Source organism: Pinus tabuliformis, chromosome 5_2 (assembly GCF_031772625.1).
Source record: "Pinus tabuliformis cultivar Carrire ecotype Pingquan chromosome 5_2, CPIR1, whole genome shotgun sequence".
Classification (NCBI taxonomy): Eukaryota; Viridiplantae; Streptophyta; class Pinopsida; order Pinales; family Pinaceae; genus Pinus; species Pinus tabuliformis.
The window spans coordinates 1074327417-1074350070 of NC_142306.1; the positions used below are offsets into that span (position 1 = coordinate 1074327417).

The 22654-nt window shown below is 39.1% G+C and overlaps 1 pseudogene; it reads left to right on the forward strand.

The window, feature by feature from the left end:
• Positions 1-269: 269 nt before the first annotated feature.
• Positions 270-17907, forward strand: LOC149162948 (uncharacterized; annotated as a pseudogene).
• The last annotated feature ends 4747 nt before the right edge of the window (positions 17908-22654 follow it).

Consider the following 22654-nt stretch of genomic DNA (forward strand, 5'->3'; position numbering starts at 1 on the left):
AGATGGCACAGCTGGCCGAGAAGAGGAAGATGGAGGTCACTGATAAGGCCCAGGCAGAGCGCGATACCGCTCAGCAGACAGAGAAGCAAACAGCTGGAACAGAGCGAGGCTCTGACAAAGGCGCGAGGTCTTCTTTGCCTAAGATAGAGGAAGAGACAGACGAGAAAATAGAGTAGCACAGCGCGAACCTGCAAGCGACGTCCACCCACATCAAGTGTCCATGGAAACAAGAGAAAGGAGGGTCGAGGAAGAAATCCAAGGCCATTATGATGTCGTTGGACCCAATCACCCTCACCGAGGGTGATTTGCATGACATTAGAGACACGGTGCGAGATGTCACTGCAGAGGCCCTACGACAGTTTGAGCAACAACAAAAACTAATATTGGGGGCCATCCAGATAGGTCTGCAGGAGCTATAGACCCGCGCATCACAGGATAGCCCGGTGTCCACCAACCTCGCTATCGACACTTCAGAAGCTGATGAGATGCTATGCACGAAGGTCTCCAGCACGATAGTGCTGCCCGATGGAGCACTGACCATGGAAAATGAAGCCAAAAGGCCCACTGTCAGTGCCCTCAGGGCAATAGGGTTGAATCTAGCAGTGCTACCTGGTGAGGCGCTACACCTATTGTAGGATGGAGTGATTGCAGAGCTGAGGGCATGCGAGCACAGCGCCCTACAGGTGATTAGTGAGCAGAGGATTAGAAATGAGCAGATGGCACTACAACGAGACTCTACCATCGCTACTGTGACTGATGTAAACGACCAAAACAAGAGTATAATTTAGGTCGTGGAGGAGGCATGTCGAATGGTCCCAGAGTTGGCAATTCTTGAGCAAGAACCGGTCGATGTGCGCATCCACAAGCTTGCTACAGGGGTGCGCGACGCTCACACAAAGATGGTTAGGATTCAGCTGGAGTTGAACCTACATATTATAGAGTTACAGTTGAAGGCCCAACCTTCAACTCCGCCAGAATTAAAGGAGCAGCATGCAACCGCTATCACAAAGGTGATAGCGGCGGTCAACAGTGCAGTAGCAGACTGCACACAACTTTTCAAACAGTCATTCGAGGTCCTGACAAGCCTACAGGAGAACCCAGATGTACAGCGGCTGGGGACAGAAGCGCGATAACTACAGCAGCTCTATGATGAAGTAAAAGTTACAATACCATCGTGCTCATGTAGAGACTGGCAAAGCTGCAGGAGGCCAAGCAGTTGAAAGAACAGGTAGATGCAGCGCAACACAAGGAGGCAGTGTTGAAGGCGCGACTGAAGCCCTGGTTGGATGAGGCTTATGCGGTTACGACCTCTATTGAAGGGAAGCTTGCTACTCTGCAAGAAACTCAGCAGAAGCTTCAGGCTGACAGTTCAGGAGCAGTGACCGAGCAGATGGTTGAAGAAGCGAAGTAGGCGGTCGCACAGTGCACTGTCGAGGTTGCGGTCATACAGGTTGAGTTGGGAGGTCTTCACGCTAAGATCTCTGTGCCCACAGAGTGACTCGAGGGCGAGTCATGATGTTTGTGTTGGGGGCCTATTGGGAATGGGATCCCCCAAGGATAGTTTTGGGGCTAAAATCCAATGTTTTGGGTCAATTTTGTAATAAAATTGTAAAGTCTCAGTATATTGTGGTCACAGAGCGTGAAGGTGTCATGAATCATAAAGGGTTGTCCGCCCTTATTGTGTAAATTGTAAAGTCAGTTGTAAAGATCAACCCATGGTCTGTGGACCATGGGATTGTATAAAAGGATCTAAGTAAGTAAGCTCTAAGTAGTTTTGGAGAAGTTAGAAGTCTTTTAGCGAAGAATGGAGTGAAGAGTCTTGGTAGAGAAGTCTAAGTTTCAGGTCTTAGCGTAGGTAGAGGCTCTGCAACTGAGTGTGCAAAGGCTTAGGGTAGAAGTCCACAGCTGAGTGCGCGGACCCCTGCAACTATGTGTGTAGGGCGGATAGAGTCTGTAATAATCTGAAGATATCAATAAAGAGAAGTATTCTGCAATTTCTGTGTATTTATTTCCTGTTAATGCATCTTGTTATATTGTGTATGGGTTTCATTTACAATGCTTATGTGATGCGCGAATGTATGTAATTATGTTGGTTAATTGAACGCAAGTGAGAATCTCAGTTTACGCAGCACTAACTGTGATTGTTTAGTAAGATAAGTAAAACACTTAAGATAACTTGGGAACCTGTACAATACATTGTCATAGCAGTGCGAAAGTACCTGGACCGCAGGTTAGGGCTGCGCGAAGGTCAATCGTACTCCTTCGCGGAGGTACTAAAGGGCAAAATAAAGGGCTAGACTGATAGAGCCCTAGAACTTAGCGACCTGCGCGAAATCAGGAACAACAGGGTATAAACCAACATCACGACCATCTCAGGGTGCAGAAACTTGGTTCCGGCATCCCCCCATACTGCTTCGGGTGAGACTTCGGTCTGTGCTCCGTGGGCTGATGCCAAAAGGGCTAGTGATGTAGGGATTTGTTTGGCTAATTAACGTTGAGCATGGGTTAGGCCCCACATAGCCAACATCTCCTCCATAGAGGCTCCACTACATGCTTTGACCAGCGTGAAGGTTGTCTTCTAGTGGGGAGGAAAACAACAACAAAAAAATGATTCTTTAAAAAAAAAAGGATCAGTTCAGCCCCAGTTTTAGCATTGTCGGATTTGAAACAACCATTTGAAATATTGCAAGTGACTATGTCATGGGTGTAATTCTTTTATAGCATGGCAAGCCCATTTCATTTAATTCTGAGAATTTTAATGTTGTTGTTATTAACTATCCTACAGCTGATAAAGAGATTTATGCATTGGTACAAAGTATGAAGAAATGGAAGCATTACTTGATGGGAAAAGAAACCATTATTCACACTGATCATCAGCCTCTGCAATATCTGCAATATCAAACTAAATTGCAGTAGTCAAGGAACTTTCATTGGATGGGATTTTTAGAGCAATTCCACTTGGTAATCAGGGACAAGAAAGGTACTTATAACAGACTTGCTGATATGCTTTCTAGACTAACTATTAATGTAGCCATTTTACTCAAGAATCATTTTGTTATGCCTAAAATTTATGTTGAACAATACGCACAGGATGCTGACTTTAAAGAGGTATATTTAAACTTGAGTCAAGGCCACCAAGTTGATGAATTAGACTACCATGTACATGATAGTCTGTTGTATCATTTGGGAAAACTTTGTGTTCCATGGGGAGAGAGATTAAATGTCACAAGGGAAGCGCGCACTTCTCTTATTGCTAGACATTTCGGTGTAAGTAAGACAATGGAAAATCTTCAGAGTTATTTTTATTGACCTCGTATGCTTGAAAGTGTGTCACGTTTTATCAGAGGTTGTTCATTTTGTGCAATCAGTAAGCCTAGTAATAGCAAACTAGGATTGTACACACCACTTCTAGTGCCTTCACGACCATGGGAAAGTGTTTCTATGGATTTTGTAGGAGGTTCCTTTATCAAGGATAAGTCATGATTATTTGTATGTAGTTGTGGATAGGTTCAGCAAGATGTGCATATTAATGCCTTGTAAAAAGAAAATTACAAGTGAACAAGCAACTCAACTTTTCTTCCAAATTGTATGAGTTCATTTTGGATTGCCTACTTCTATTGTAAGAGATTGTGATTCTCGATTTGTTGGGAATTCTTGGTCAAGTTTATGGAACTTGATGGACGCCAAGTTGAAAAAAAAGTACAACCATTCATCCACAAACAGATGGTCAAACTGAAGTGGTTAATAGGATAGTTATTCATTTGCTAAGAGGATATTGTAGCAAACATCCTAAGTTGTGGGATGAACAGTTGCATTATATTCAACATGCTTACACCCGAGAAAAACACTCTTCTACTCTAACTTCACATTTTGAGGCATGTCTTGGTTATTTTCCTAAATCACCTTTGGATTTAATCTTTTAGAAAGATTTAGTTGTAGATGGACATAGTGACATCGACAGAGCAAAGAAATTGATTGAGCAAATTCAGTTGATTCACCAAACAGTTCAAGAACAACTAGAAAAGAGTCAAGGCAAGTATAAGGCAAGGCATGATAAGCATCGTGTGGCTCATCAGTTTCAAGTAGGTGATGAATTTTGGTCATACATTAGAAATGAAAGGCTTCAAGGTGAAGGTAAAAATCTAAAACCAATTCGTTATGGTCCATTTAAAATTCTGGAAAAGATTGGTAATAATGCTTTCAAGCTTGATTTGCCTTCATATATACAAATCTACTTTGTTGTTAATGTTGAAAATTTGAGATTTTATGAATCTCATTTAATTGAATATCAAGGAGAGAATGTTCAGATTCCATCTATTGAAGACTTTTCTCTAGAATTCCTTGATGTGCTTCAGCAAGACACTATACTTGACAAAAGGACAAGGACAACTAAAAGGGGAAGATTTGATTATCTTCAAGTGGGTCTCAAAAGTATACATCCATCAAAGGCAAAATGGATTGAAGTGGGGAAGGTGAGGGAACAATACCCTCATCTGTTCAATAATTGAATATAAATATTTTAGGGTCCAAAAGGCTTCCAGTGGGGAGGAGTGATCAGGTGCTCAGAATTATGCTAAAAAATAAAAGTGTCAGAATCTTGTCACACTTAGCTTCAGATTGAAGAGCTCACCATTCTAAATCCAATGGTGCGAACATCACTCAAATTCGAGATCGTATGCAGAAGATAAAGCAAGTCAAAGTTCAAGTTTGACTTGTCTATGTGGCAAGATTGGATGACATGGCAAGGGTCCCAACGAATGGGGAAGCGCCAAGTGGCAGGTTGCCACTGGGTCCCACATATCGCATATCGAGAAAAAAAATAGGCGTAGGTTAAGAATCGTCCCCCGCAAATTGCACCGAAACCCCGCTATTATTATTTGTTACCACTGATAAATTGTCGATTGCGATAAACTATCGGAAGCGAGATTTTATGTGTTGCAGCTCACTGTCCTGGCGGGTCCATCATATCACACTGGTTATGTCCCCTCTACTAATTTCCGATTGCGATGAGCACCCCGGACACAGGAATTTTATATGACATTTTAACACCCCAGTGGGTCCACAATACTGCTGATATTATCGTAGTGTGTCTTTGTGTTGAACTTCGCCGATTGCGATGACTGGGAGGTTACGGACGTGGGGATTTTATATGTTGCAGTTAATTATCTTGTCGGGTCCACAATACCGCATCGCAACATTTTTTTGTGTTAAGATCCCGCAACACTTGCCAATTGCGATTGCGATAAGGCTGACATAATATAGGCTATCAAACGGTGTGAAGTAGGAAAGTGTTCCCTCTGCGGACAGAGGCAACCCCTCTAGCCCTAGAGTGGGTCTAGTCACAGCAAGGATAAAACAACAATTGATTCCCTTAAATAGCCATCGTTGGAGTCCTACCTCAAACCAGTGGTTGGTGAAGTTCTGTTGCGCTACTCCAGCTTCCGTTTCCTTCTCCTCACTGAGCAATCAACCTGAAACACCACAAGAAAACAACAAATCACGTAACCAAGAACAATAATGATCTATTTACTCATAAAGTCGAGAAGTCATAAGCTATCAAGTAAATTACATACAAGACATAGGAAATCATCATTGATTGTATTAATAATAAATCAAGAGCAAAGCTTACAACCAAGTCTTGACGTCGCAAGCCTTCTCGGAGGGTCCAACCAGTATGTTTCTTCAAGCATTCACTCTCAAGGATGGGTCTCCCAAACAAAAATATCTCTCTCTCACTCACAAGCTTTAATACAAGGTTAAGGGCACTCCACAACCTCTTGCAAACTACTTAACAATCCCACACTTGTCACACTCACACCAAAGCTATCTACCAAACTCAAATGCACTAGCAGCACTATACAACCAAAAGAACTAGCAAATCATAGCAATGGTGAGTGATTTTATAGGAGAAGGAGTCTTCATGAAATGAGGGAGAGGGAGCTTATCCTCAAAGAAGGTAGCACAAAAGACGGAACTACCATCCCAGAGGCGGAAAGGTGACCCAAACTGACCCAACAACCAGGTCTAGAGACATACAAAAGGCTGACTGTTGGAACAAATTCGCCCAATCTGGATCGTCATTGGTCGTGAACTAAGTCTCCGCGACGACATTTCTAGGAAGAAACGCATGCAGACCGGTTGTTGCGATAGATGGTTAATAGCCTCGCACCGGGACTTGAAATTTGACCATCGCGGGAAACAGGTGTACACCTGTGACGAGGTCCCGATGAGACCATTAATGACAAAGGTCCGTCGCATATATTAAGGTTTTACCTGCGATGAGGCAGAAACTTAGAGAATGAGGGTCGATTGGCAGCATTAGACAGCATTTACTTAATCTTCTTGCATTAGTGGGAAGATATGAACAAGTTTATTTGAGACATGACACAGTAGAGGGACTGAGATGAGGGCAGTGAAAAATTACTGTGTAACAGATGCCCCCTAAAGCATGAAGCCTTAGAGAGTGGGAGGGGTGAAATGATTTACAAAACTGTCTGAACTAGAATACCACCTAGAAGAACCTACAAGCGCAAGTACAACTGATATCTTTGACAGTGAAATACATGTAGTCTAGGCATGGGCACAACCATCCAAAAGACATATGAAACTTGGTCTGTGGTATGGACGTATCCATCCAGCTGATAAGACCATGATAATGAGAAAGGTATGGTCGCAGCCATCCGTGAAGACTCAAGTATGGTCATAGCCATCCATCAAAGAGTCATGTATGTAATCACGAACCAATCCACACAGCCTGAACATATGTAATCTTAGTTCGGCGTTTTGAAACCCTAACCGATTGTAGTACAAATTCTAGCATGCGAACAGATGTGCTGAGGTCGAGCATGATAGAAAGTTTCTTGATTACCAGTCAATAATGAAAACCATTAACAAGCGTGAGAGAAACCACCAATAATGCCAATGGCTCTCAAGGTACCGCCAGTACAATCCACGAAGTGTGAAAAAGGAGCTGAAGTCAAACACTCGTGGAATCACCCAATCAAAGACCAATGATGAAGGTATGTCATCAAGTGCGAAGAACTTGCCATTGAGGCATGCAAGCTCCAAGGTACCGAAAGGGATCTCTAGACCAATCTCCTGGATAATGAGCTGATGTCGGCAGGAGATGATCCATCGTAGGAGGGCCATAATATTTCCCCCATCAACAACCCAAGATAAGGAACAAGTGGTAGATGGTGAAACAGAATATCGGAGGAGGAGGTAAGGGTGTAAACTGCAGAAGGATTATACTCTTGAACATATCGGTGACACGACTCCGAAATGTGGCAGCATTTTGGTATCAAGGGATCGAAGGCTCGATGGAGACAACATGGATTAGATGGAATGAGGCAAAATGGCAACCCAAAACCCCGGAAGGCCAAATGACGATGTATGGATATCCCTACCCGAAAAGAAGCAAAAGTGTTGATGTTCAAGAGTGACTAGCTGCCACAGGTAACCAATGATGACTTCCAAATTTTCCCCCACCATTGCTGGCGAGTACCACAATTGTTTCTGAAAAACAAGCTTGAAGGGGATAGCAATTGCTTGTGATATAAGTTCGATCTTCGAACGAATCCAACCTAGTGATAGTTTAACGAGCCCTAGGGAGGAGAAGCTCAAGTCTCGTCATGGCGATGAGTCCAATGTCGTCAGGGTTTAACGAGTCCGACATAGGGAAAACTCAGTGTCTTTTTCATGTTTAGAGAGTTTGAAAAAGACACGAAAAAGAAAACTCCAAAGAGGTCCTTTTTCGTAAATTTGTGTCCCTCGAGCCCGAAAAAGTAGAAAACAATACCTGAGAGAACCGCTTGACCATTACGATCAAGGAGTACTTTTCGTAATTAGCGGCCCTGATCCGAAAAAGTAAAAAAGCAATCGAAGACACGTCATTTCATAACCAATATCGAACTCGAAACAAAAAAAGTCCAGCAATCTTTTCATGTTTATACGGTCGGAAAAGAGCTGAAAGTGACCACCTTTTTAATTCCATTTAACGAGTTAAAAAGGAAAACTTTGCAATCTTTTCATTTTTTATGGAGACTCGTCCTGGAGGAATGAGTGGTATAAAGGGTAGTAATTGGTTTCAACAATGGTGGAACTTCTCAAAACATGTAATGGTCAAGAGGCTAGCTAATAAAACTACTCATCACTGCGGTCCCTCAGGAAAGGAAAAACAACCAAGTGAAAGCATATGATCGACCAAAGAGATGGTGGCGATGGAATGAAACAAGCAAGGCTCATCTAGCAGAATTTAGCGGATAAAAATGAAAATCACGAGATGTAAATCGGGTATGGGTTAATTTTTACACAAGCTTGAACCATGGAAAACTCTTCTTGGATTCGGTCTCATGTTTACACAAGCTTGAAACGAAAAACTATGCTTGTTATGAGTTCACATGCCCCCAGCATAATGACGCAAATCGAGGTACATGCCCCCCAAGCTTCATTCCATCCAACGGAGTGGATGGAATGAAGGTTCACTTTCAAGGTCTTGAAAAGATATGAATCGGATTTTACGAGATCTTAATCAAAGACTCGATTTGGAAAAGGGAGTTGTTTCATTTTTTTAATGAGGTTGACACAGTAAAAGAACTATCCTCATAACCCTTGTTTCATTTTTTAACGAGGTTGACACAAGATCAAGAACTTTCCTTAAGACTCCTTGTTTCATTTTTTTAACGAGCTTGACACAAGACAAGGAACTATGCTCCATGATCCTTGTTTCATTTTTTAACGAGGTTGACACAAGATCAAACTATTCTCGACCTTGATTCATTTTTTAACAAGGTCGACACAAGATCAAAACTATCCTCGAAACTCCTTGTTTCCTTTTTTAACGAGGTCGACACAAGAAAAGAACTCCGCTCCATGATCCTTATTTCATTTTTTAAAGAGGTTGACACAAGCTCAAACTATCCTTGACCTTGATTCATTTTTTAACGAGGTCAACACAAGATCAAAACTATCCTTGAAACTCCTTGTTTCATTTTTTAACGAGGTCGACACAAGAAAAGAACTCTCCTCAGACACCTTGTTTCATTTTTTAACGAGGTCGACACAAGAAAAGAACTATCCTCGGACTTGATTCATTTTTTAACGAGGTCAACACAAGATCAGAACTATCCTCAGACTTGATTCATTTTTTAACGAGGTCGACACAAGATCAAAACTATCCTCAGGCCTCCTGATTCATTGGCCATATGAGAACATGACTCCCAAGAGATCTTCACTTAAAGGAAGAACCATGCTCTGGGATGAACACATGTCGTTGGGTACCAATGACAGATTAGGTTCCAATGCCCCTAGTACACGATGTACAAGACCATCTACATGATCATGAACAGATGCAGAGATGGAATGGGTAGCCACATAATTGACCCGTGGCAGGAAAGGTGCTGCTTGTGAATAAGAACTGATGGGGGATGACGGTGGTACAGGAGGCACCAGGTGACTAAAGAATGACAATTGATCGATAGTCACCATTCTTCCATCGTGTGGAAAACAAAGCACACGGAAAAGTGAAGAGACGAGGGCCCCCATGGCATAAATATGGCCACGACAAAGAAGAATGAAATCTATAGCACCTTGGACAACCATTACGTCTATATAGACGGTTTTTCCCCCCCAAAGTAACAGGAAGCTTTGGGAGGATCCCTAAAGGTTGAATGGTTCCTCCATCAAACGCCAACAGATTCTGCGTGACCGACACAAGCTGTGGGGAGCCCAAAGCTTGCCAAGTAGTGAAAGGCATGAGGCTAACCGATGCACCCTCATCCAAGACAGTTCTAGGTACTGCCTTATCATAGGCATGTACTGTAATCTGGAAAGGCACATAGGATGGAAGGTGGAAAGTAGTCAAGTGACTCTAGTCAAAGGAAATGACCAAACTACTTGGTAGGAGTATCATATGATTGCCCCCATGCTCTACAGGAACCGAAGGACCCTCTGAATCAGTTGGGATAGGAGGGTCATTCTCGGACTCAGGAGAATCTGACGAGACGAGAAGAACATGAGCAGTATAATCATGATGCTCTTTCGGAACAGAGTGATCAATGGGTAGTGAACCCAAGTCGACACTCTCTCCGACCAATGGTTGGTCTGGAGCAGGCTTAGCATAGCCAGGTTCAGAAAGAGAATGGTGGACAAGAGAAGATTCTAAGTTAATCTCTTTGTCAACCGGGAGAGGGTCTGAAGAGAGCCTCTAATAACCAATGGGAAGCCGGGGTGAAGAAGTTGTAAGACTTTCCAAAACAATGGAAGCTTTATCCATGAGTGGACAAAGGTGAAGGGGATGGCTACCTTCACATAGCTTATAGGGGAATCGAATCTTCCCTTTCTTCTTACCACTACCATTTGAGGGTTGAACATCGACATGAGCTTCAGAGGACGATGAGGGACGAGCCAGATCATGAGACCATACTTCTAAGATCCTAGGAATTCCAGGACAATCACGAAGTAGATGGTCACTCTTGCACAATTTACAACGAAACTTAACCTTCCGCAGAGGAGCAGGAGGTGTTCCGACCTGGGATGTACTCAGAGCAATAGTTGCACAGGTGGCCTCGCGCTTATCAGACTTCTTCTTCTTCTTCTTCTTCTTCTTCTTCTTCTTCTTCTTAGTCTCCTGGTTACTAGAGGTGAAACTTTCACTAGGCGAAGGAGGAGATGAAGGTGAGGAAAGAGGGGAAGAAGGCACGGGCTCAACCTTGGAATCAACATGTCATGGTTCAGACGAAGGAGACAGTGGAACAGGAGTCGTGACGCTTGGGACCACCGAGGTTGAAAACAATCACACGGGCAAACCAATGGTTAACCCAGGCAAAGACAATGTTTCCATATACGGAGCACCGACATTTCCGAAAGGCGGAAATGGACCAGGATTTCCATCAGGGGGAAGACCTTGGCTGGTAGACTAAGGGGATGTTGCCATCAGGAATGAGCCGGAAAATGAAGAAACTTAACTGTAACCAGGAATATTTCGTGGGCAGTAAATTTATGACGCAGGAACAAAACTTAACCTTTTCATGTTTCAAGAGTCCAGAAAAGGACGAAAAGGTGACTCTATCTCTTTCAAGGTTTAATGAGCTTGAAAGGACAAGTGCTCAGATGGACCTTTTCTTTTAAGGAGTCTGAAAAGGAATGAAAGTGACTACTTTGGAGAACTAGGCAAAAGGTTTACCAAACAACCCATAAAACTGCATATACACCTTGGTGATCATATGAAAACCAAGGACTTTCCGTACGGCAGTCAATCTTCCCGAATGCTGTGTTCGGTGTGTTACGGTTTGCAAGGCAGCAGACACAACTTCCTATGGATGTAGGATGATAACCTAGTGGGGTCTCCTGATATATACTCGACGGTACTAGGAGCACAATTCCATGCTAGGAGTCACAGAAGGAGGAATCACCCAACCTTAAGTGAAAGCAATAGTGACTAGGTTTAACGACGCCGGAGCACGTCTCTAGCCTAGACCTCTAAATAATGTGCGTTAAGTTCCAATGCATTGTTAAGTTCATTCAGTTCATTTTAGAGTTGATCTTGAATTAGGTTTCAATTTCCAGGCCCTAACGTATGTATATAAAAAAACCCTAGGATGCAGCTAGAATGAGTAAAGCATCTTTCATTTCCATGAACCCCTACTTATAGGAGGGTAGAAAGTTCGTCCCCAAACAAACACAAGTGAATGCAAACACTAAAAAACAAAATGCATCTATACACTAATCTCACGATGCATCGATACTACTAATGAGAGATTTAGAGTTCTCTTTTCAATTTCTCAAACATGAAAATTTGAAATGCACATATACTTTCACTTTCGTATATCAAATGAATGCAATCCCTTAATTTTTTTTTTGAATTTAAAGGGACAAATAAGCAAGTGTGAACTAATCGATTCAAACAATTGTGATCTATGCTTGGTAGTGAAGAAATCAAATCAACATAAAAAAATTGGTTCAATAATTGACACTAAACATCAACCAGCAAGAAACAAGCAATGAAAAGGCCTCAAGCAAATCAATAAGATGGTTGTGGATGAACCTTGGACAAACAAGTAACCCAAGCAATTGGTTTCTTGAAAAAACCGCTAAAGAGCTAGGTCACACGGTCGGAAAAAAAAACACAAGACTCACTCAATGAAATCAAAGAGACAGTACCTTAACCAAAAGCAATCAAAACAAGCTAATGAGAGACAAGAAACAACAGGGGATAAACAAGACTGATGGATTCAGGAGGTAAAGTTGTAAAAACAACTTTACAGGAATCGTCGCGGGTGTTACACTGACAACTAGAGACTAGTCGTTGGTGTTACACTGACAACTAGAGACTAGTCACTGGTGTTACACTGACAACTAGAGACTAGTCGCTAAAGTACACCTGTTTTCAGAGACGGTCCGATTTTAGGAGTCATCGCAGGAATTAAACTAGCAACCCGAGACGAAAGCCAAATAGTCGCGGGTACAAAGCTATAACATTAGCGACGTCATCGTGACTGTTAGGCTATCTTCAGCGACGATCTTACTTAAGCAAAAGACAAAGTAAGGGGACTTCCCAGATTATTCTTCCAGACAGTAAGGGGACTTCCCAAATTGACCCAGGTAACCCAAAAATTGATGGTTTAACCCCAAAATTCAAGAGACACCAAATAAAAACCAAACAAAAGCAAACAAGAGAAAAAACATACAAAGGATCTCCCCAGTGGAGTCTCCAACTTGTGAAGTAGGAAAGTTTTCCCTCTGCGGATAGAGACAACCCCTCTAGCCCTAGAGTGGGTCTAGTCACAGCAAGGACAAAACAACAATTGATTCCCTTAAATAGCCATCGTTGGAGGTCTACCTCAAACCGGTGGTTGGTGAAGTTCCGTTGCGTTGCTCCAGCTTCTGTTTCCTTCTCCTTACTGAGCAATCAACCTGAAACACCACAAGAAAACAACAGAGCACGTAACCGAGAACAATAATGATCTATTTACTCATAAAGTCAAGAAGTCCTGAGCTATCAAGTAAATTACATACAAGACATATTAAATCATCATTGATTGTATAAATCAAGAGCAAAGCTTATAACCAAGTCTTGACGTCACAAGCCTTCTTAGAGGGTCCAGCCAGCATGTTTCTTCAAGCATTCACTCTCAAGGATGGGTCTCCCAAACAACAATATCTCTCTCTCACTCACAAGCTTTAATACAAGGTTAAGGGCACTCCAAAACCTCTTGCAAACTACTTAACAATCCCACACTTGTCACACTCACACCAAAGCTATCTACCAAACTCAAATGCACTAGCAACACTTTACAACCAAAAGAACTAGCATATCATAGCAATGGTGAGTGATTTTATAGGAGAAGGAGTCTCCATGAAATGAGGGAGAGGGAGCTTATCCTCAAAGAAGGTAGCACAAAAGACGAAACTACCATCCCAGAGGGGGAAAGGCGACCCAAACTAACCCAACAACCAGGTCTAGAGACATCCAGAAGGCTGACTGTTGGAACAAATTCGCCCAATTTGGATCGTCACTGGCCGTGAACTAAGTCTCTGCGACGGCATCGCTAGGAAGCAACGCATGCAGACCGGTCGTCACAATAGATGGTTAATAGCCTCGTGCCAGGACTTTAAATTCGACCATCGTGGGAAACAAGTGTACACCTATGACGAGGTTACGATGAGACCGTTAATGACAGAGGTCCATCGCGTATATTAAGGTTTTACTTGTGACGAGGCAGAAACTTAGAGAATGAGGGTCGATTGGCAACATTAGAGAGCATTTGCTTAATCTTCTTGGATCAGTGGGAAGATATGAACATTTTTATTTGACACATGACACAGTAGAGGGACTGAGATGAGGACAGTGATAAATTACTGTGTAACAAACGGTGAATTCCTCGCTCTATTAGTAGATTTCGGTCGGCTTTAGAGCATTTATTGGAACAAATAGTGGAAGAACTGGGAGAAGTCATAACTTCTTCAGTTCTTATCCAAGTTGAATGCAAAAAGAGGCTAGATATCCATTTTTGAGTATTCTGAACTCATTGAGACAAGTTTCAGAGGCATTTGAGCACTTTTGTTGTAACTTCAGCATAATAGAGAGGCCCAAGCCATTTGAAGCTGGACCAAGGAGGCATAGCCCAAGAGGGCTGAACTCCTTTATCATGTGCTTGTTGTGTGTTGTATTTTGATTTTCTTTGTTGTTATTTTGGTGCCGTTCAGCATATACTTTTATGTTAAGTTGTTTATAACATTTACATAAGAAACTCTCATGGGAATCAGTTAATTAAGAAAGAGTATTGAATCCTTAAGCACTAGATTAGAAAATGATAAGAATCTTTGGTTTTATTCTGAATGGGGAATTAGCACAGCATTACTAATCTGCTCCATTTCAGATCAATGAGCTCACCCCCTTCCTCTCTAGTAGCTTCAACTCCACTAGCTTTACCTTGTGCATGTATGTATTGTACATTATTTATTAATTCTTGAATGATATATCAAGGAAATTTCTCCAAGTTAAACCCAAGATATTTGTGTTTGGGATTGGGTATGCAGCGAGTAGCCCATCTCCATGGGATAAATATAACATTTAGTGAAGTTTTTTTCATCTAGGGAATGAGAGTTCCATGGGATCCATTGGATCCCAAAAATTTGAAAAAGCATAACTGAGAAGTATGACTATTTATGACAGGTTTGCATACATGCCCTGACTCTCTTAGTAAAATTCTTGAATATAAGAAAGCCCACAACTTGGAATAATTTGTAGAATAGGGGAATGAACTGGGTAGGCTATACACTCACATCTGTATGGGCCATAAATGCAGGCTTTACATTGAGGAGACACGGTCGAAAAGGCATTGACAGATGAACTCTTCATCGATCATTTGAATTTCAAACATGTACACACTAGGCAGTAGATATTGTGTGTTATTGCATTCATTACTTCTTTTGTAGGTCTTTGGTACACTAGGCAATGACTATTTTGTTTTCACTTTGATCACTACTCAAGATCTTCTATCTTAAGACTTGGATAGAGTAAGGATGGAACCTGCAAGTTTGTTTACTATGCTACTATAGATGTGGTAATTTCAATATTCATAGTTGAGGTTTGTTGGGCTAGTTGTGTAATTATACTCTCTGGATGGAAAAAAATGGGTATGAATCTACATGGCCGAGTACTCTTTCCATGGATGTATAAATTGAAAGGAAATAGAGGATCAACATTAAGTACACGGAACCCTGAATCTTGGAGACCAAAAGCCCTGCAAACAGAGTGGAATCTCATGTTCTTCCCAAGAATTGGCTACTGGTATCTTCCTGGGTTCCATAGAACTCTTAGGTGAAAATCCTCCACAATTTTCAACTCTTAAATATCTTGAATCACTTGTAATGTCTACAACCAATCTGACTGGTACACTTCCAAGAGAGATTGGAGATTACAACAACTTAGTGTTGTTAGATCTCTGTGGAAACAGACTAACAGGAAGTATACCCTCTGAGATTGGTAAGCTCAAGAATCTCTAGACCCTTATTCTCAACCCCAATAAACTTGAAGGAACCCTCCCTCCAAATCTTGGCAATTGCTCCAGTCTGGTCAATTTACTTATATTTGATAACCGAGTGGCAAGATAACACCAAATATTGTAAGGCTATTGAACTTGAAATTTCTTCATGGAGGTGGAAGTCCAAACATTGAAGGTGAACTATCTCTTGAACTTGGAAATTGTAAGAAAATTACTATTTTGAGGCTTATAGAAACAAGGGTTTTTGGAACAATTCCCCCTTCATTTGGATCATTAAAAAAACTACAATTACTTGCACTTTACACAACTCTGCTATCAGAATCAATCCCAATTGGGATGAGAAATTGTTCTGAACTTGTATATCTATATCTCTATGGAAATATTCTGTGAGGTTCTCTACCCAAGGAGCTTGGTAGGTGGAAAAAGCTAGAAACGCTTCTTCTATGGAAAAATAATTTGGCAGGAAATGTAGCATCAGAGCTTGGAAATTACACAAGCTTGGACGTGATAGACCTATCATTGAACACTTTGTCTAGAAGAATTCCTAACATAATAGGCTACTTGAAAAATTTTGCTGAGCTTAAATTCAATGCTAACAATGTTTATAGTTCAATACCTTCTTCCCTTGTCAATACTTTTCTCATCTCCAACTTGATAGCAACCAAATATCTGGAGAAATACCTGATACCATAGGACAACTAACTCAATATGATGTTTTTATTTAATTGGAAGAATATGTTGAAAGGAATAATTCATGCCAGTATAGGTAACTACGAATCACTTCAGAGTTTATATCTTACTGACAATAGGCTAACTGGAAGAATTCCTTCAAGCATATTCCAATTGAAAAATATAACAAAATTGACTGTTCTGTCAAATGATCTCAAGTCTAGCTCTATTTCTCCAAATATCGACAATTGCAAAGATTTTATTAGGCTTCAGTTGGGTGATAATAAGCTTAGTGGGTAATCCCAAAATAGGTTGGGAAACTAGAAAATTTGGACTTACTTGAAATGGAAAATAATTAGTTTACAAGAACCATTTTACCAAAGATAAGAAGATGCACTGCACTTTAGATGTTGGATCTTCATGGAAATATACTTATAGGTAATCTACCAAGCATGCTTGGTTTTCTGAAAAATCTTCATGTATTGGATTTATGAGTGAATATGTTTGTGGGTTCCATACCCTCTACATTGGGAAATCTCATTTCACTGGACAAGCTGGCAATGAATGGAAATGATTTGTCCAGAGTGATACCAAGAGAGATTTTGTTGTGCACTAAATTACAGTGCCTAGAATTGAGCAACAACAAATTGATTGGTGGCATTCTTTTCTGATATTGGAAGCATATAAGGATTGGACATTGCAATGAATCTCAATTCGAATTATCTCATAGGGACCATTCCATTAAAGTTTCTAGACTCACAAAATGGGCAGCCTTGGATATATCTCACAATACGCTGGTTAGGAATTTGACTATTCTTGGCCAACTACCAAAATCAAGTGTCTCTGAATGTTAAATACAATAATTTCTCTGGCTATATTCCATACACAAATTTTTTCAGAGAATTTCCTGCAAGCAGTTTATATGGAAATGCAGGTATTTGTACTTCATGGACTGATAATTGTTTTGAACAATTAGGGGTTGAATCCCCTAAAGGGCATTCTAGATTTTTTAATGTTAAGATAATGATAGGCCTTTTGTTTAGTTCTATAGGAATGATTTTGTTTTCAGAGATGTGTGTGTTGATAAAAGCTAAGAAAATGCCTCAGCAAGAGTTTCAAGATTCATAAATGGGTGGCCATGGAAAATGACACTATTCCATGAACTCAATTTCCCTTTAGAATATGTTGTTTATTGTGTGGTTGACAACAATATAATAGGAAAAGGTTGTTAAAGTGTTGTTTATAGGGCTAAAATTCCTAATAGAGATTTCTTTGCAGTGAAGAAGCTTCATGCTTCAAATAAGGAAGGACAACAGATTAGAGAATCATTTGGTGCAGAAGTGAAGACACTGGGCTCTAGCAAGCATAGAAACATTGAGAGACTTCTTGGTTTTTATTCCATAATACAACCAAGATTCTTATGTATAATTACATGCCCAACAGATGCTTGGGTGGTTTTTTTCACAAGATGAGAGGATCACTGGACTGGGAACACGGATATAACATCATTTTAGGAGCAACACAAGGGATTGAGTGTCTACATCACCACTTCATCCTGATGATCATTCATTGTGATGTTGAAGCCAAGAATATATTGTTGGGTTGTCATTTCGAGCATGACCTTGCATATTTTAGTGTTGCCAAGCTCATCAATTCCTCTAAAAATTACACCAAATCTTCAACAAATGTGGTTGGATCCTATGAGTATATTTCTCCCAATATGTATTGTTAAATGCGTTGTTGCGTTCTTGTGTTATTAAGAACTGTTTATAGGATTTGTTTCAGTAAAGGATAGGGAACTTAAAGATATTTGTCAGGCCAAAAAAAACATGTTAGTTATATGCACATAATTTACCAAGCATTTAATGTTGTAACATCTTGTACATTCATAATTTACCTTTAAGATCGTTAATCAATAATCTCATGTAGTTTTGTTTGTATGTAATTTACTAAGCATTTCATGTTGTAGCATCTTGTACATCCATAATACGTATTTTTAATGTTGTATTTTTAATATTATCGTTATACATGCTTTTTATAATTCTCCTATCATTTATTGACCTTTGAATGCCCCCAACATAAAACAAGCACTCCATGTATAATGGAGAGATGAAGTAGGGCATCGAGTGCTCCAATTTGTGAACCATTCTAAGAAAATCATTTTGGTTGTAAATCCCTCAGATATAGTTTGTCTTAGATATTCTTGTTGTAGATGCACCTTAATGCCTACCAATTAGTGCCTTAACCATAGTGGATTTCGACACCGCTAGTGAAACAAGGCCCCATTTCAATCAGGTCTGGTTGACAAAGACCATCTAAAAAAAAAAAATTTATCGGTTGTGGCATGCATATAGTTCTAGATTTGAAGGTAATTTGTTGTTCATTGTTAGAAACAAATATACAAAGAAGAATATGCAGGAAGATTCCATTTTACCTAAGACCACTCGGTGTTGTTTCTATATGAGTGTTGGGGAAAATTAATTGCTTAATTAAAAAAACTAATTACCTGGACATTAATTATCAACCCGAAGAGCATCTTTTTATTTCAAGTCAATTGGAAAAATATATGCATAACAAATACCAATAGCTAACACTGATTCTATATGGTTTTGTTCTATACTATCAAACTCGTTCAACATGAAATAAAATAAAAGACTTGAATAATAAAACTAAAATTAAAAAGAAGAAAGTAAATGACCGAAAAAATAATTATGCTAATCACACAAATTGAATTATTACTAAATTAAAACACACATTGCTGAATTGGAAATTTAATATATTGCATCCAACATAATTCAAATACTAATTTAGAGAAGTAAATTAAATGAAATCTAGAAATTGGATGAAATAACAAATCTGGAAAATGCAGCAAACAACAAATTAGTTAAAATAAAGGAAATCTACTTTAAGGAATGACAATTGAAATTCAAATAAACAAACACATAACTACATTAACTTACATGTTCAAGGTAGCACCTCATCCAAGGTAGTGGGCCCAACTGCCCAAGACTCAATTCTGCCTCAAGAAATAATTCAGATCAGATTACAAGTAACATATGTAGAACTCAGTGGATAACTTCCTTCATTAAAATATATGAGAGAAATAATTACAACATAATGAAGTTCTTAGCTTTCCTCAAATTCAACAATTGTTCATCTCCCATCTCTCATCTCTTATCTCTTCTTCTACATCCTATCTAATAATTTTCCATCTCCTATCTCCTAATTATCCCCATCATTATCCCCCTCTCTTTGATCTTTGTTTTCATTTAAATACAAAGAGAGAAAAGGGAAGTTACAACAAAGTTGATTACAAAATGATTTCCATTACAATTTTGGATTGATTACATAATCTCAATAAACAAGATCAGACCTAAAATATATTCCCATCATGATTCAGTTGGAACAAGTCGAATCTCGTATTGCAATTGTGAGAATTTGGAAAACGGCCGCAACAACAAATTTAAGAAAATCACCTTCAAAGAACCTTGCATTTTTCTCAATCCATGCCGAATTTTGGAAAATACTTAACATAAAATAGAATTGGTCCGTTCTGCACAAAGCCCATGTCTCGGATTTTCCATATTCATCTTCATTTTCCCGAAACGTCCAACGTAAAACTCTCACTTCTTATCCCAACGAATTTATGAGTTGGAATATTTGATTATGAGCTGGAAATCAAATTTGCAATCTGGAAAAGATCTTGGAGGCTAAAATCGTGAGTGATGTTATAACAAATTCATTAATAAACCATCATTGGAAAAATAATGCATAATAATCTTCAATATATTAAAAATAAATGAGAAAAATAGTATTTATCCATAAGAGCATAAATAATTATAAAATGGAATTATATGATAAATTATGATAAATGATGTGATAAAGAATGATAGAAATTGATAAAATAGAAGTTAAAAAGTGATAGTAATAATGACACATTAGTGGCCCAACATACCCCCAAACTGAATATGTTGCATGTCCTCATGCAACCCAAAGCCTTTGTATTAACCAAGCTATAATACAAAAATGTTCATCCCAACTCATGAAATTGATGGAACAAATGACTTCTTCCTCAAATAATGAATATTCAATTTTAGCAATGTTGATGAAGGCATAACAATTTTCACATTGATTTTCAACCATATGTATATGAAGTTGCAGCAAAATATGATATAAGTAACGACAAACTTCATTAACCATTTTCTAAAAAACTACAAACCAAATTTTGCTGAAATTTTGCAAACAAATTTCTACTATATTAATGCTTCTCTAATCCAAAAATCAGATCATTTTGATGCATGGATCATGAGATATAAGAAAAATGGCTATAGGTGACAGTGCATGATTTTTGAAATTTTACAAACTAATTTAACTTGAAATTTTCTAGGTTTGTGTATTTTAATGATACCTCTTTGTTGTCCAAAAATCACAAGAATTCAGTTCATAGTTTTAAAGATATACGCAAATCAATTTCTGCACTGTATAAAAATGAAATTGTATGCCTTAAATGAGAAAGAAAGTAGAAAACATCCATCATGTGTAGCAATTCCTCCCCAAACTAGAGAATTAGCATGCCTTCATGAAATACTAGAAAACAAATTGAGGTGGTTGCTACAATCGTTGTTGAAATCTATGCTTGGTGTAAAACAACATGGAATAAGGGAGGATTTGAAAATAAATAATGAGATCAATAGATGATGACATGGTCATAATAAATAAATGAATGAAAGTAACACTCCCCTAAACTGAAAGCTTCTATGTCTCTGAAAAATGGGAAGTGGTAAAGATGTGGAATGAATGATGATAAATAATGCTCAATGGATTTTCATGAAATTCTCCTAAATTTTTAATAAATTAGAAACTTATGCTATTTTACCTCAAGTTTTACCTCCGAAAAAATGTGGAATGACATGTACGGACTGGCATTTGTTGAAGTTGATGTAGGTTGAGCTAATGTTGAAAGTGATGCAAAAGGTAGAAGCCATGCAAGCACATCTTGTCGAAACAAGTGTTCGCTTTAGCAGGTTTCTCGAACCTTTTTTGTTAGTTGCAATAGTGTGGTCTCACTGCGAATAGAGTTGCCCCGCATACTTGTTGTTCTCCTGTAAACAATTCACTACTCTACATGGAATTTTCTTGAATCCACAGTTTTAGTTTTTAACAACAACAGATAAGTTGCATGAAAAGATTTCAATCAGAAATTTTTTTTTGTATAAATGCAATAATAATATTTTGTCAAATCAACAAGTTATGGCAAAGTTTGGTAATTATATCTTGTCATATCATCATAGTGCATGACCTTCCCCCTCCAATGAGAAAAGGGCGTCCACAACCATAAAGCATAGGAAAAAGGGAAAGGACGTTGGGGATTCATAAATGCAGCAGGACAATAATCAGAGCGGCGTAAATGTGGCAAAAAAATGGTTAGAGCAGTACAAATTGCGAATATGGGAAATGACTGCAAAAGGAGTAAAACAGAGAATTGATCATTATGAGAAGAGATGTTTCCTTAGGTGGAAAAATATGACGAAAGCATGACAGACGATAGATGATAACGACTGTTAGTATCTTTCTTTCTTCTTCTTTTTTTCTAGTTAAGACTAACCTAAGTACCCACGGGGAATTTGAACCGGTGACCTATCGCAAGGAGTGGCTTAACAGTGCACCCATTCACCATCAATCCAAAATCCCATGGGCATAATGACTGTTAGTATCGATTGATCAGACAATATTGATATAATTCATATAAAAGTATAGTTTACCATGAATATTGGTTAATATAGTTATAAACATTGTTCAAATGGTAAATTCACCTTTAGAAATGAATCAATAGGAAATAATGGGATAAAGAATAATTGTCAATGTAACATAGAACTTCAATACCATAAGTAGAGCCACTGCTCCCAGCAAGCGTTCATAGCCTTGACAGTGTTGCTTTTTAATCCAAAAATGAGCCAGAATCCTCTATTTAGTATTTAGATGGTTGTTTATTGCTATAAAGAAATCATTATTCTGGCATGGTAACCAGATAATCATAGTGCCATTCACCAGGATATAACAAAGTAATCTGGTCAGCTCGTGATGAGATCTCATGTCCTTCTGACAGTTTTGACTATCTAGAAGGCCATTACCCTGGTGTGGTGGCCATAATGGAATGTCACTTGTTACATCCTTATGTTCATGGTAGATTGACTCGTAATGAGACCCCCTATCCTCTTTAACAAGATTTGTATTGTATTTCCTTTTTTTTATTATAAAGGAAGGGAGACTCATTTACTCATTAAGAGTTAGGGATGGCATGAGAAGTAAAAAATTGCCAATGAAAGTTATGCTTTTATCCCTATATCATCGTACCAAAGGGAATTATCAATTGAAAGTGTGAAAGATAAATCAGCATGATATTAAGATAGTGAATCATTTTAAGATATGTCCAAAGAGAAGATATTCAGCCAGTCATTATATAGATAAACCATGTCAGT